We start from the raw sequence: 11,184 nt of genomic DNA, 5'->3' as shown, positions 1-11,184 counted from the left end.
GAGCAGTATAGGATGTGAAGTGATTTGGGATCCAGAATGTGCTTAGCTCTTGCTAGGACTGAAATACTTCTAGACAGTTTGGTTTTGATGTGTTTTACGTGAGGATTCCAGCAAATCTTGTCATTTATGATCACTCCAAGGAATTTATTTTCATGTACTCTTTCTATGTTAACCCCCTCTATCTGTATCTGTGCTTGATGCTTTGACTTACAGTTTCCAAATACCATGAATGTAGTTTTACTCAAATTTATTGATAACCTGTTTATTTAAAACCATTGTTTTATTTTCTTGAATTCTAAAGTTATTAATTCTAAGAGTTGCAGTAAGCTGTCCCCTGATCCAAATATGTGCATATGTACAATAAATATTTGCATATCTGCAACAAAGTCTCTCCTAATTGTAATGGAGCTCAGCGCAGATTTTTTCAGGAAGACTTCTAAATAACTTGAATCACCTCGCGTTCCCATTTCAGCAAACCAACCAAAATTGGCCACGAAATTCATGATCTAATCACAGCATGACATCCTGCTTTAAATGTTCTTTCTCTTGCTATCAGCTGACTTTTGAGGCAAACGTGCAACCCTCCTTCTCCCCTTCCACCTCTGGCCGTCATCCACGGCAACCTGAGTCCCTTTTCAGCAGACAGCTCCTTCGTTTGGTCATCACCAGTGTCCAGGCTCCATTGGGGGGAATATGTCTGGCTTCTCGGCCCCTTTGAAATATTTTTAACAATGGAGTCAAATCCCCAAAGACTATAAATGTCATATTATGCTTATGTACAATAAATCTTTGCATGTCTGCTCGTCCTGTCGCCAAGTCCTGTAGGCAAAGAGCAATATAAAGACTTAAAATGTTTTACTGTGTTTGGATTTTATTGTGCTATTCTTACAGTATGTTAGTCAGCATGTTGTAAATGTACGGTTTCAGGCATTGATGTATAAATGTAAGTGGAAAAGGTAGAAACAAAATACCTAAGTACAATAAACTTTAGCAGTGGTTCCTCTATTGCAGGGTCTATTTAATGTGGTATGTGTTTTTCCATTCATACATGGTGTGTGCATGCAGGTACATATTTTAAAAATGTATATGCCATTTGATGTGAGGGTGTGTGTGCCTCCATAGGCTTCAGGCGTGCTTACTGTCTAAGACATGCCAAAAGGTTATTGGCTTCAAAATGGTTCAATATGTCAAATAAACACACATCTCAGTGAACAGCTGGAGAACAGAGTGAGAGAATAGAGACAAAGAACAAGAGAAGGACAAAGATGAAAAGGAAGATAGAGTCAGAGTATGACAGTCATAGAGACTGTGTAAGGGAGGGGGCAAACGTTTGTACAAAGATTTGATGTAGGCTAATTATGTTTTTTTAAATTTTCTTATTACGTTTGTGTCACCATAAAGTAACACATGGTGACACGAAGTTCATCAAAGTGTCTTCATGAATTGGGCGTTGTGCGCTAACCTTGGTGACGTACTTTCAGCCAGACCGTAAGCTCAGTAGCTAATGGGAACATAAGTATTGTTGCGCTCGCGGCTCTGTCTGATGGCTAGCTAAATGGTTAAAGTTTAAAGGAATACCAGGTTTTAGCCTCTAGCAGAGAGGCTAATAACGGGGTTGGAACAGTGCCCAAAACAACAAAAAGACTGGTAAAACTAGCTAGAGACTAGAGAAGTCTCTCCTTAGGCTTTCTCTTGTCTCTCTTCTTTTTCCATCCCACTCTCTCTCTCCCCTTCTCTACCGCATTCTGGGATGGGAGAAAAACATGCTCTGGTTAATTGGAATTTCTTTAAACCAATCACAATCTTCTTGGGTGGTACCAGGAAAAGCTGCGATGCCGCTGCAACTTGTTTTGGTGGAACATTTTTATTGTGGTGGTGGTTTACTTTTAAAAGTTGTTTTAGTCGTGCAACATAAAACTCAGATTGGACACAAGTCTAGCTAACTGTCTGGATTCACAGAGATCTTAGAAAAGGTTAACCGTAGTCCTCAAACAAAGGAAGCTCAAGGCAACCAATAGCCGGTCTAAATAAGTGAAATCCGGCGGAATTTCCATTGGCAACAGAGCAATCACGGAAGTGGAACGTCAAGGATGTAGACTAATGCAATGGTTAAAGAAAGGTGGATGTTGTACCAGATAACAAGCTAACAAGTCCTCCGTTTTGGACTGTTCCCGAACGACACGTATTTGTGTATCAAAGGACACCTCGATATCTGGCTTCACACTCAGGGGTGAATCCATTGATTCCATTGATGAATTTGATATCGCAAAACATTTCACTGTTTTGAATGCTGGTGTGTCCTCAAAAATGTAACTAAAGTTCTACATTTGAGAGACAATTGCAATGGACAGGTCCCTGGCAGAGATGGAGCAGAGGTACTTGAGGAAGCAGAAGTAAGGCAAGCAAGCCAGGATCTATCTGCATAAACCTGCCGTACCCAGTATCATTCTTACCAAGCCCCATGCCAACTTGTCAACAAACTGGAAAACACAGAGACTACGGATTACCACCTGCCGCTTCGTCACACCCTCTCGTCAAAATATTTTCAATAGACAGCTAAATTGCCAAATTTGAGGCTTCAAAACAGCAGTCCGCAAACCAATGGGTGATGTTACTGCTGCTATGTACAATTTTTTTACAATCTAATTTTAAATAAAAAATCTGGCCAGACATGGCACATTGCACTTCTTTTTTTTTAAGAGTATTTTATTGGGGCATTTTATGGCTTTAATGGACAGGACAGTTGAAGTTATGAAAGGGGAGAGAGAGGGAGAGTGACATGCAGCAAAGGGCCGCAGGCTTGATTCGAACCCGGGCCGGCTGCGTCGAGGAGTAAACCTCTATATATGGGCACCCGCTCTACCAACTGAGCTATCTGGGTGCCCAACACATTGCACTTCTTAACCAACAAACATATTTAAACAGTAATGTTAGCTAGTTAAATCCACACAATTTAAAAGTTTTTCTGACCTGTGAATAAGTAGCGTGAATGCATCAAGGCTTGGAAGATGCATTCTCCACTTTCGACTTTACATATCCTACCACAGATTAACAGCGGCCTGGGTAGTTGCCATAGTCACCAAGCTTTAAACAAATAACATTAAATACTAACTCAAAAGGAAAGACAACAAACAACTGAATCTCTGTGTTGTTGCAGTCATCTGGAAGTGTGTGTGTGTTTGTGTATGTGTGTGGCTATATGCCTGTGGGTCAGGGTGACAGAGCGATCACATGCAAATACACTGGTGTCTGTCAAGTCTAAGCAACAGCCATAATACCATCTGTTTATCAGCGCTTTGATATATGACAGCTTAACACCAAATACATCACCAAAACCAAAACAAAAGGATTATCGCATTCTCTGAAACCAGAGGGGTAGAGTTTGGGACAAGGCAATTTTCAACACCTACAGAACAAAACAAACGTATACCTTGTGAGGCAGTTTATGTGGCTGTCTAAAGTGAGAAAAACCTTGGGGAACATAGTAATCTGCTTCCTGTTTGTTTTTCCCCTCTTTCATGGGTTTTTGAACAATACACCAAACTTTGGTTTGATTCAGTTCACGATTTTTGAACCACGATTGGATACAAACCTCGATTCTTTTTTATTTATTTTTGCGGGGGAAAAGGGGGTCGTAACACAACAGTCTTCTGCCACATGGCATCTTTTTGTCATTGATTACATCCCAGTTTGCAACTCATGAATACAATAGTTATAATATATTGAAATTGATTGATTTCAATATTGATCGATACAACACCAAAGAGTCTACTGTACTTAAATTGTTTCCAAAACCGTTTCAGTGGTTCAATAACTTATAAGAGTATAAGTAACAACTCCGCTCCCAACCTGTAGGGGGAACGAAGAGGCAAACTGCTTTGGTGCCTACTGTAAAGATGCTGGTTAACAAGTAGTTAATGCTATTGTAATTCTTAGTGGGTAACGCAAGATTACAACATCGTTCAACACGCTCAGTTATTTTTAGTATATGATTGTTTTGACCACGGTTAACCACTCTGCGCTAACCCACAAATTCATCAATAAAGTTAACTGTATAGATAGACAACTGAGCTAATGGTAATTTAGCTAGCTAGCACACCTCTGTCTTCTCCCTCCGTCTCCCGGCGCTGCAAGGCTTCAGTAGAGAGGTGAGCTAGCAACCTTCCCGGTCAGCACTCCGGTGCTAAGGACGCTAACGGCAGTTTACTCAACCGTCGAGAAACAGACCCAGGCACCCGAGTCAGAACAGCGGCCACTCGTAACGTTACACCTTTGTTAGCGTTACTGGTGCCCCCTCTGTCGCTTTTAGTCGTCTTTACACTTAGTTAAATTTGCCTGACAAAAGGACAACTAGTAAGTTAAAGATGTGATAGCATTGGATCTGGACAAGAAGGATAACTCTGGAGTTGGAAGGGGTGTGTCGCGATTCTGCTTTGTCCCACCGCGACAGATTCGTGGAGCTGAGTGTCGCAATTTCAGTTTTATTTTCTATATCGTTCCAGCCCTAGTTTTTGTAGTTGCTTTTAGTTTGGGGATTTTCTTCTTTGTGCCTGGCTGCCTGCCTTCCTCAGGACGGCAAAAGTTAAGTCATTTGTTTAATAAATCCTCTACTCTGCATTTTTGGGTTCGAGCCTCGTTTTCTTTACCAGGAAGAAAGTCTTTACCAAGAGCGTCTTAAAATGGCGCCATGCGGCTAGACGCTAAAACTTTTTGCATCAGTAACAACCGCCAAAGGCACCTGACCAAGCGTCGCTTTTTCATGCTTTGGGAGTAATAATGTGATGGAAAGTAGAATGATCACGCATGCAGTCACTCCTACGCAGAGTAACATGTGGAAGCCAGCATCTCTCGTCAACAAATACAGATGATAGATGCATTGAGAAGTGACCTTGAGACAAACAATATAAAGAGACATGACAGATGTTTTTGTTATTGTTGTTTTGTTGTGTTTTTGGGTGAAGCAGTTGCGTAGGCAAAAATCCCAGTGTGAGTGAGCAAAGAGAAAATCAGGTGGGACTAACCCGTCCAAGACCAATTAATCTTAAAATAGGTCGGTTTCAACTATACATTACCTGACTGAATGCACCACAGTTTATTCACACTAGCATTATTGGCTACATCATTGTAGGTAATGTCACAGGCACTAACACGAACATTTAACTGCCTTGCATACGCTGTATGGAGAGTGAATGCATTTCTGTGCAAACAATGGCACTTTTAGTGTAGCTTTGGGCAGGCACTCAGGTGTTTTACAGCCTCTGGTGCATAGAAGATGTTATTGCCATTGAGCCACAGTGCTGTCAATACAGTTACATTATGGCAGCAAAACCAACAGTTGTTCAATTACAAAGGTCAGTTTACGTTTTTTCTATGTGGTTTAACTGTTGGCTAGAACTTTGTTACTGCATCTACATTCTTGTGTGTATGTTAGTGTGTGTGTGTGTGTGTGTGTATTTGTGTGTGCGCGTGCATGCGTTTAATAAGTATATGGGCTATGTTTCCCCCCCTTCCATCTCTTGTGTATCAATCTATTGTCTGTTCTGTATTTTACACGTTTTGTGTGTTAAGGTTCTTAAAATTGGTGTCACTATTGTTAGGATTTAGCAAAATGAAAGGCTGTAGCAATATTCATGTACTCACATTTTGAATGGAGCTTTTTTGATAATGGGTGATCTCTCCTTTTTGGTTTGGAATGGTGGCGGACTGAATGCTCCCCATAAACAAGCCAGCACTGTAGGCTTCCTAAAAAAGAGAAATGTTGACATTGCATTATTATAGGAGACTCATTTTCTGCAGGTGGCTGTTAAGCCAATAGATTCTTTCATACAACTGCATCCTAATCAACAAGCTCAAAAACAAAAGGCGTGGCCATTCTTGTCAAACGGAATTTCCCACTTAAAGTGTTGTCCTCTTGGTCAGATGATACAGGCAAGGTTATGATCTCCACAACAGAGTTTGGTGACAGAACAATTGCATTTGTGTCAGCTTACGCGTCGAATGTTTTTGATGGAAATTTTTATAATACGCTCACCAATCGAATGCTTGAGTTAACAGAACTTTTTAGGAACAGCTGGGCCCTTTCCTGCGCAATCCGATAAGCGTGATCCGATATGCGCATGCACAAAAATTTCACACCACTATTGGTACCACGCATGCGTTGGTTCGCAATACTGTTTTGTAGTACATAAGTGCTCGACATGTAATCTAAACTTTTTAGTAGTTCAGATTTTTTTTTTTCTTCTAAAGATATTTAAATTAGGACTTGTTGTCATTGATCCCAAACCATGTAGCGGCATCTGTGTACTATGCATAGGCAACATTGCTATTAAGTGATCAACATGTAATCTGGGGATGTTTTTAAAGGATGTTTATGCCAGGCTATAAAGTACGAGGTGTTTACGTGGTGGCCAATCCAAAAAAACAAGGACTTGTGAACATTAACAAGCCTCAATGCATGTTTTCTTTTTTATTGTTATGTTACATTAACAAACACTTATTTAAAACAATTGAATTACAATTGATTCAATCCAATTAATTTTGTGATTAAAGTCAAAAGCATTTTAGTAAGTGAAAAGAGCATACCAACACCTCTGAACATTAACAAACATTTTTTTTTTGTACACCTGCTTTCTGTGTTTGGGTGTATGCAATAGTTCCTAGATCCCAATCCCTCCAGAAAAACATGATTATGCAATCGCATAATTCAATGCATAATCAGCCGAAGGCCGCATTTTTTCAAAATGCTGCACTTTCGCTTCATAAATCTCAGATTTTCGCTCAAAATAATGCAAGGCTTGCATGATTTCAATCCCTGCATTTTCGTTACAAAAAAGTCACTTATATCTTAGAAGCTTCTCACATTGTACTCCGCTGTGAACATGTCTTTCAAGGTTAATGGCAGCTCCTCCACTTCTACCTGCGCCTCCTTTAATAAAGTAAATTGACTTAAGTTAAGAATACTCTATGACATAAGATGTTTATTCCATTTACATGCAGTAGTAACATCATCAACATGGTATTTATTATAAATTCAAGACACTTTCTCAGTTGTGTTCTCAGTTTTGGTTCTTTATAAAGGGCCCTAATTTTTAACTTTTGTATTGTTTTTATTTGTCACTTTGGACACAAGCATCTGCTAACTCATGTAAACATAACCATTACATCCACAATGAAAACATAGGCTGCATACAAAAGCAGACAACAAACTGGTTGTCTGGTTAGTTTGGCAATACCTTGACTTTGCAGATCGAGGAATCCTATAAATAGGTGGTAGGGTGCCTGCCATCAGCTGTTTTGCCTCCTCTGTCCAGAAGGCAAAGCGCTGTCCGAAGTGCTGCCCATGCCTATTTGGGGTATGGTACTTTTAATATAAAGCAGACCAATGTTTACTGCTTGAAATGTGTCCTACCTTGTGATTGTGAATTTCTCCAGAATCTGGAGACACCACCACTTGTGAATGGATGGGATGTCCCTCTGTAATACAAATGTAGTATTGGAGAGTTGTGCTGTTCATTTTTTAACATTTTGGATACAAATGGTAAATTCTATGAATTACAATTTACAGCCAAAAAAGTGAAACTGGTTACCGGTAAAACTCTCAAAGAGAAAGATACCGATTACAGGTACGTAGGACAAACGGAAACAATTGTGTGGAAATTGTCAAGCTTACCACAAGCATGAAAATGCCACAGCTCTGTCCATCTGTTTGAACTGGAAATGGCTGGAAAGTAAAACACAGTTACTCAGATGTAGTGTTCAACCATTGCAATACACTGTGTCCGCTGTGCAAAATTAAATGCTGAATTATTACATAGTAAGTAAAGTTACATCAAAGTCTTCTCCACCCACGGCCCATTAGCCACTGCTCCTGCAAGATGTCTGGAGAAAAAAATATCCAAGCTGTTAGATTAAAAACTGAAGCCATAGAACACGGCTTTTGCTGAAACCTGAAGCCATCAAACAAGGCTTTTTTTTAAACCTAAAGCCATAGAATGAGGTTTATGCTGGAAGCTAAAGCCATAGAACGAGTTTTTTTCTTTGCTTTGCCTAAACAGGATATCAGTCCATTTAACTCAGTTTGATCTGTATCTGTTAAGGCTTTTATACAGTGTCATCAGAATGCCAATTTTCAGAGTGCTGTTCAGGCTTAACTGGATGAAAGAGCTGGATAAAAAGCCACCCATCATGTGTTCAACTTCAACTCCCATAGTAGCATGTAACTACATGCACTGTCTGTTCTCTGTGTGAGCCCTAGACAATTCACAGTTCAAACTTAGCTAATGTCCTCTGCTTACGAGTTTCAAGCCTGAATATGGTTCAGTACTTTATCTCCAAACCCATTTGGACGTAACGAGTCCCCAAAAATATTATGATTTGAAGCACACCAACAAGCGTGCATGTCAAATATCCAGTTTAGATTGGCACTCACCAGTTGTTCTGGCTGAGGACCTAACTTCTTGGACCACAGTGGAACATTATTGGCCTAATGGTGGTCCACCAGTCTAATGTCCTCTACCCTCTTGGAAAACTGTTGACCTTAATAGGCATACTGTTGGTCCACCAGTCTAATGTCCTCTGCATCCTCTTGGCTGCCCTCTAGTTCACAGCTATGGTCTACACAATAGGAAAGTAAGAACTAATAGTCATAGTCAGTTGTCATGTTTATATTTCAATTGCTATGTCACCAAGTAGGATTATTACAATACCTTGTGACTGAAAGTAGGGCCTCAGCCGCAAGACATTGACTTTTTGGACTTTCCCTTACATAGCCACGTCCTTCTCTGTCAGGGATTTGAGGGTGAATGGCCCTTGGTGGAGATCCTCTAAACAATTTACCATCTTCACCTTCTTCTTGGGGCCCCCAATTAGGACCTGATCCCCTGCCTTGACAGAGCACTGGCGCACCTCTTTCTCTTTCATGGCCTCAAAAGTCTTTTTTGTTTCCCCTGAGCCTTTTCCGTGTTGTTCACTAAATATAAGATAAGAATGTTTAAATTATTACGTGAACATTGTTATACACGTTGAACATGCCATCCACCCAACTCTGAACAAACCTTTTCATTGAGGACCCTGACTCCACCTAGTTTTAGTTCCAGCTCCTCCTCTGGGTCTGCCAATTCAAAGGTGGCGTCTGTCTCACAGGCGTGTAATTAATACCTGTGGTAGTCAGGGGAGCCTGTTATACATTAAAAAGTATGGGCTGTACTTGGTGGATCTATAAGTTTAAACAAAAGGTTTTGTTAAATTGCATTGAACCACACATTAAAACTCGTAAAACACTATTTTGAATAATAACCTTTTTTGCAGTGTTGATTCCATAAACTATGGCCCGCAGGTGGACGTCACACACATCATGGTGCCAACTGACCTATTTTGTGAGAGTCCTCTTCACATTTTGATTAGTTTTCTCATCCTTCAACATACAAAGGAATTACTTCATGCACTTCCTACAAGTATACATTGGCTAAAGTTGAATTTACTGTTTTAAGGGATGTCATATAGGCACACTTACTTGGCCATTTGACTAGGGGTGGTATGCACTTGTAATGACATAGTTGAGGTTTAGGGCGACGAATATGTGTGCATTTAGCTTATACTTACCTCATTAACAAATGCACGGCCCTTGGCCGTGGCAAATACCCACTTTGTGAATGTGTGAGGATGTACGGATGGTCTTTGAAGGTTTTTCAATACCGATCACCTCCCACGGCTCTTTCACCTGTGGAGATATATAATAATACCACATCACATTTCTTGTTGCTTAAAAATTGTACACCAAGGTAAGTGTTAAGCATATTTGATGATATGGATAGCAAAGCCATGTTGGCGTGCTTGCGTGGTGACGTGTTGGAACGTGTGTCTGCGAGCACAGGATAGTGCTATTAAGAGTATGTGCGCTAAATAAACGGTCAGGTCCCGGACCAAAGAGACGATGGTGGTCTGTCATTTTTCTCCCGTGCACATAGGTGCTATAAATGCTAGCTAACCACTTTGGTGGCTGTTTTAGCGAGAGACTGCTGCAAGAATGTCTAACGCTACAGTAAGCCCTACCTTAATAGGATGAAGGGCAGGAGACAGTCTTTATGGGGTCATTCTTCTGGCATCTGTGACAGCTTTTGACCAGATAAGATACATTTATTATTTAGACCAAATAATTAACTGAAGTCAAACAAAGCAACTAATGCAATTCACTGCCTGATAGCCATAGTGTTACATTCCATGAGAGTAAAAAAAAGTACCCAATCGTCCACATCTGCCTTTATGCTGTCACAGTACTACCACGCAACTGACTTTCTGTGATAGACAAACAAATGATTTTGTGGTACTTTCCTGTTATCCGGACCCCACCTCAAAAAACAGTAAAGTTGAATTTTTTGCAATAGTTTATTCCCCACTTGGCCGATCCCCACATTCTCTCCACGGTTTGGGTGTGTGCGCCAGTATCCGGATCCACGAAGTTGTAGCGATGGTTCACCTTGAAATGCTCGAACCTGGCCGCCTCCAGCTCATGCATCTGGTAGCCCCTCCAGCTGTCTTTGATGACTGTGGTTCCCTCGGCAATATATTCTCCAGAATGGCAGCCAATAGAGTCAGAGCGTTGCAATTGGGCACCTCCACCAAAAAGCATTGATTGTCCTCGTGGCAAATTCCTCCGAAGATCCATTGTTAAGGTAGCACACGGCCAGTGTTGTTCTTGCGCTTGGTGATGAGATTCGTCGATTTCCACAATCTTGCCCGGCCCTCCGATCTTGCCTTGGTTCCGTGCCAGAAGAGCCTCTACGCTTGCTTGCCACATCTAGTTGTTCCAGTCCACGGTAGTGTTCTTGTTCATCCCGAGTTCCCGCTGACATAGCTTTCCAGAAGTCATCTCCCAGGCCCAGAGGTAGATGAAGCGCACCACAGTCACGAATGGAAGACGGGAGAACGCGAACCAATTGCCAGAGCGAATCCTGATCTTCTGGCAGCATGTCCGTAAGTTGCATCTCCAGTAGTTCTCGTTGGAGGTGTAGAGCTGCATCTGGTTGTTGTTCTGGCATCGTCGCTCTGCCGGAAGAAGTCCTTGTTCTTGCAGAAATTTGATGGCGTCCTGTTCATTGTTCACAGCAACTAGACCCCGTGAGTAGCAGTCACCCTAATCACTGGGTGTTTCCCAATGTCAAGGAAGGATCCTTGAAAGCCTGAATT

The 11,184-nt window shown here is 41.1% G+C and overlaps 1 long non-coding RNA gene across 1 annotated transcript in view; it reads left to right on the top strand.

The window, feature by feature from the left end:
* Nucleotides 1–558: 558 nt before the first annotated feature.
* The window catches only part of LOC117948523, a 112,526-nt gene continuing 101,900 nt past the window's right edge, over nt 559–11,184 (top strand). Inside the window, exon 1 of the long non-coding RNA XR_004657472.1 lies at nt 559–658. This is a non-coding gene — a long non-coding RNA (uncharacterized LOC117948523). The remainder of the gene's footprint in view (nt 659–11,184) is intronic.

This window comes from Etheostoma cragini, chromosome 8 (genome assembly GCF_013103735.1).
Source record: "Etheostoma cragini isolate CJK2018 chromosome 8, CSU_Ecrag_1.0, whole genome shotgun sequence".
Taxonomy (NCBI): Eukaryota; Metazoa; Chordata; class Actinopteri; order Perciformes; family Percidae; genus Etheostoma; species Etheostoma cragini.
This window is presented reverse-complemented; position numbering and strand designations above follow the sequence as displayed.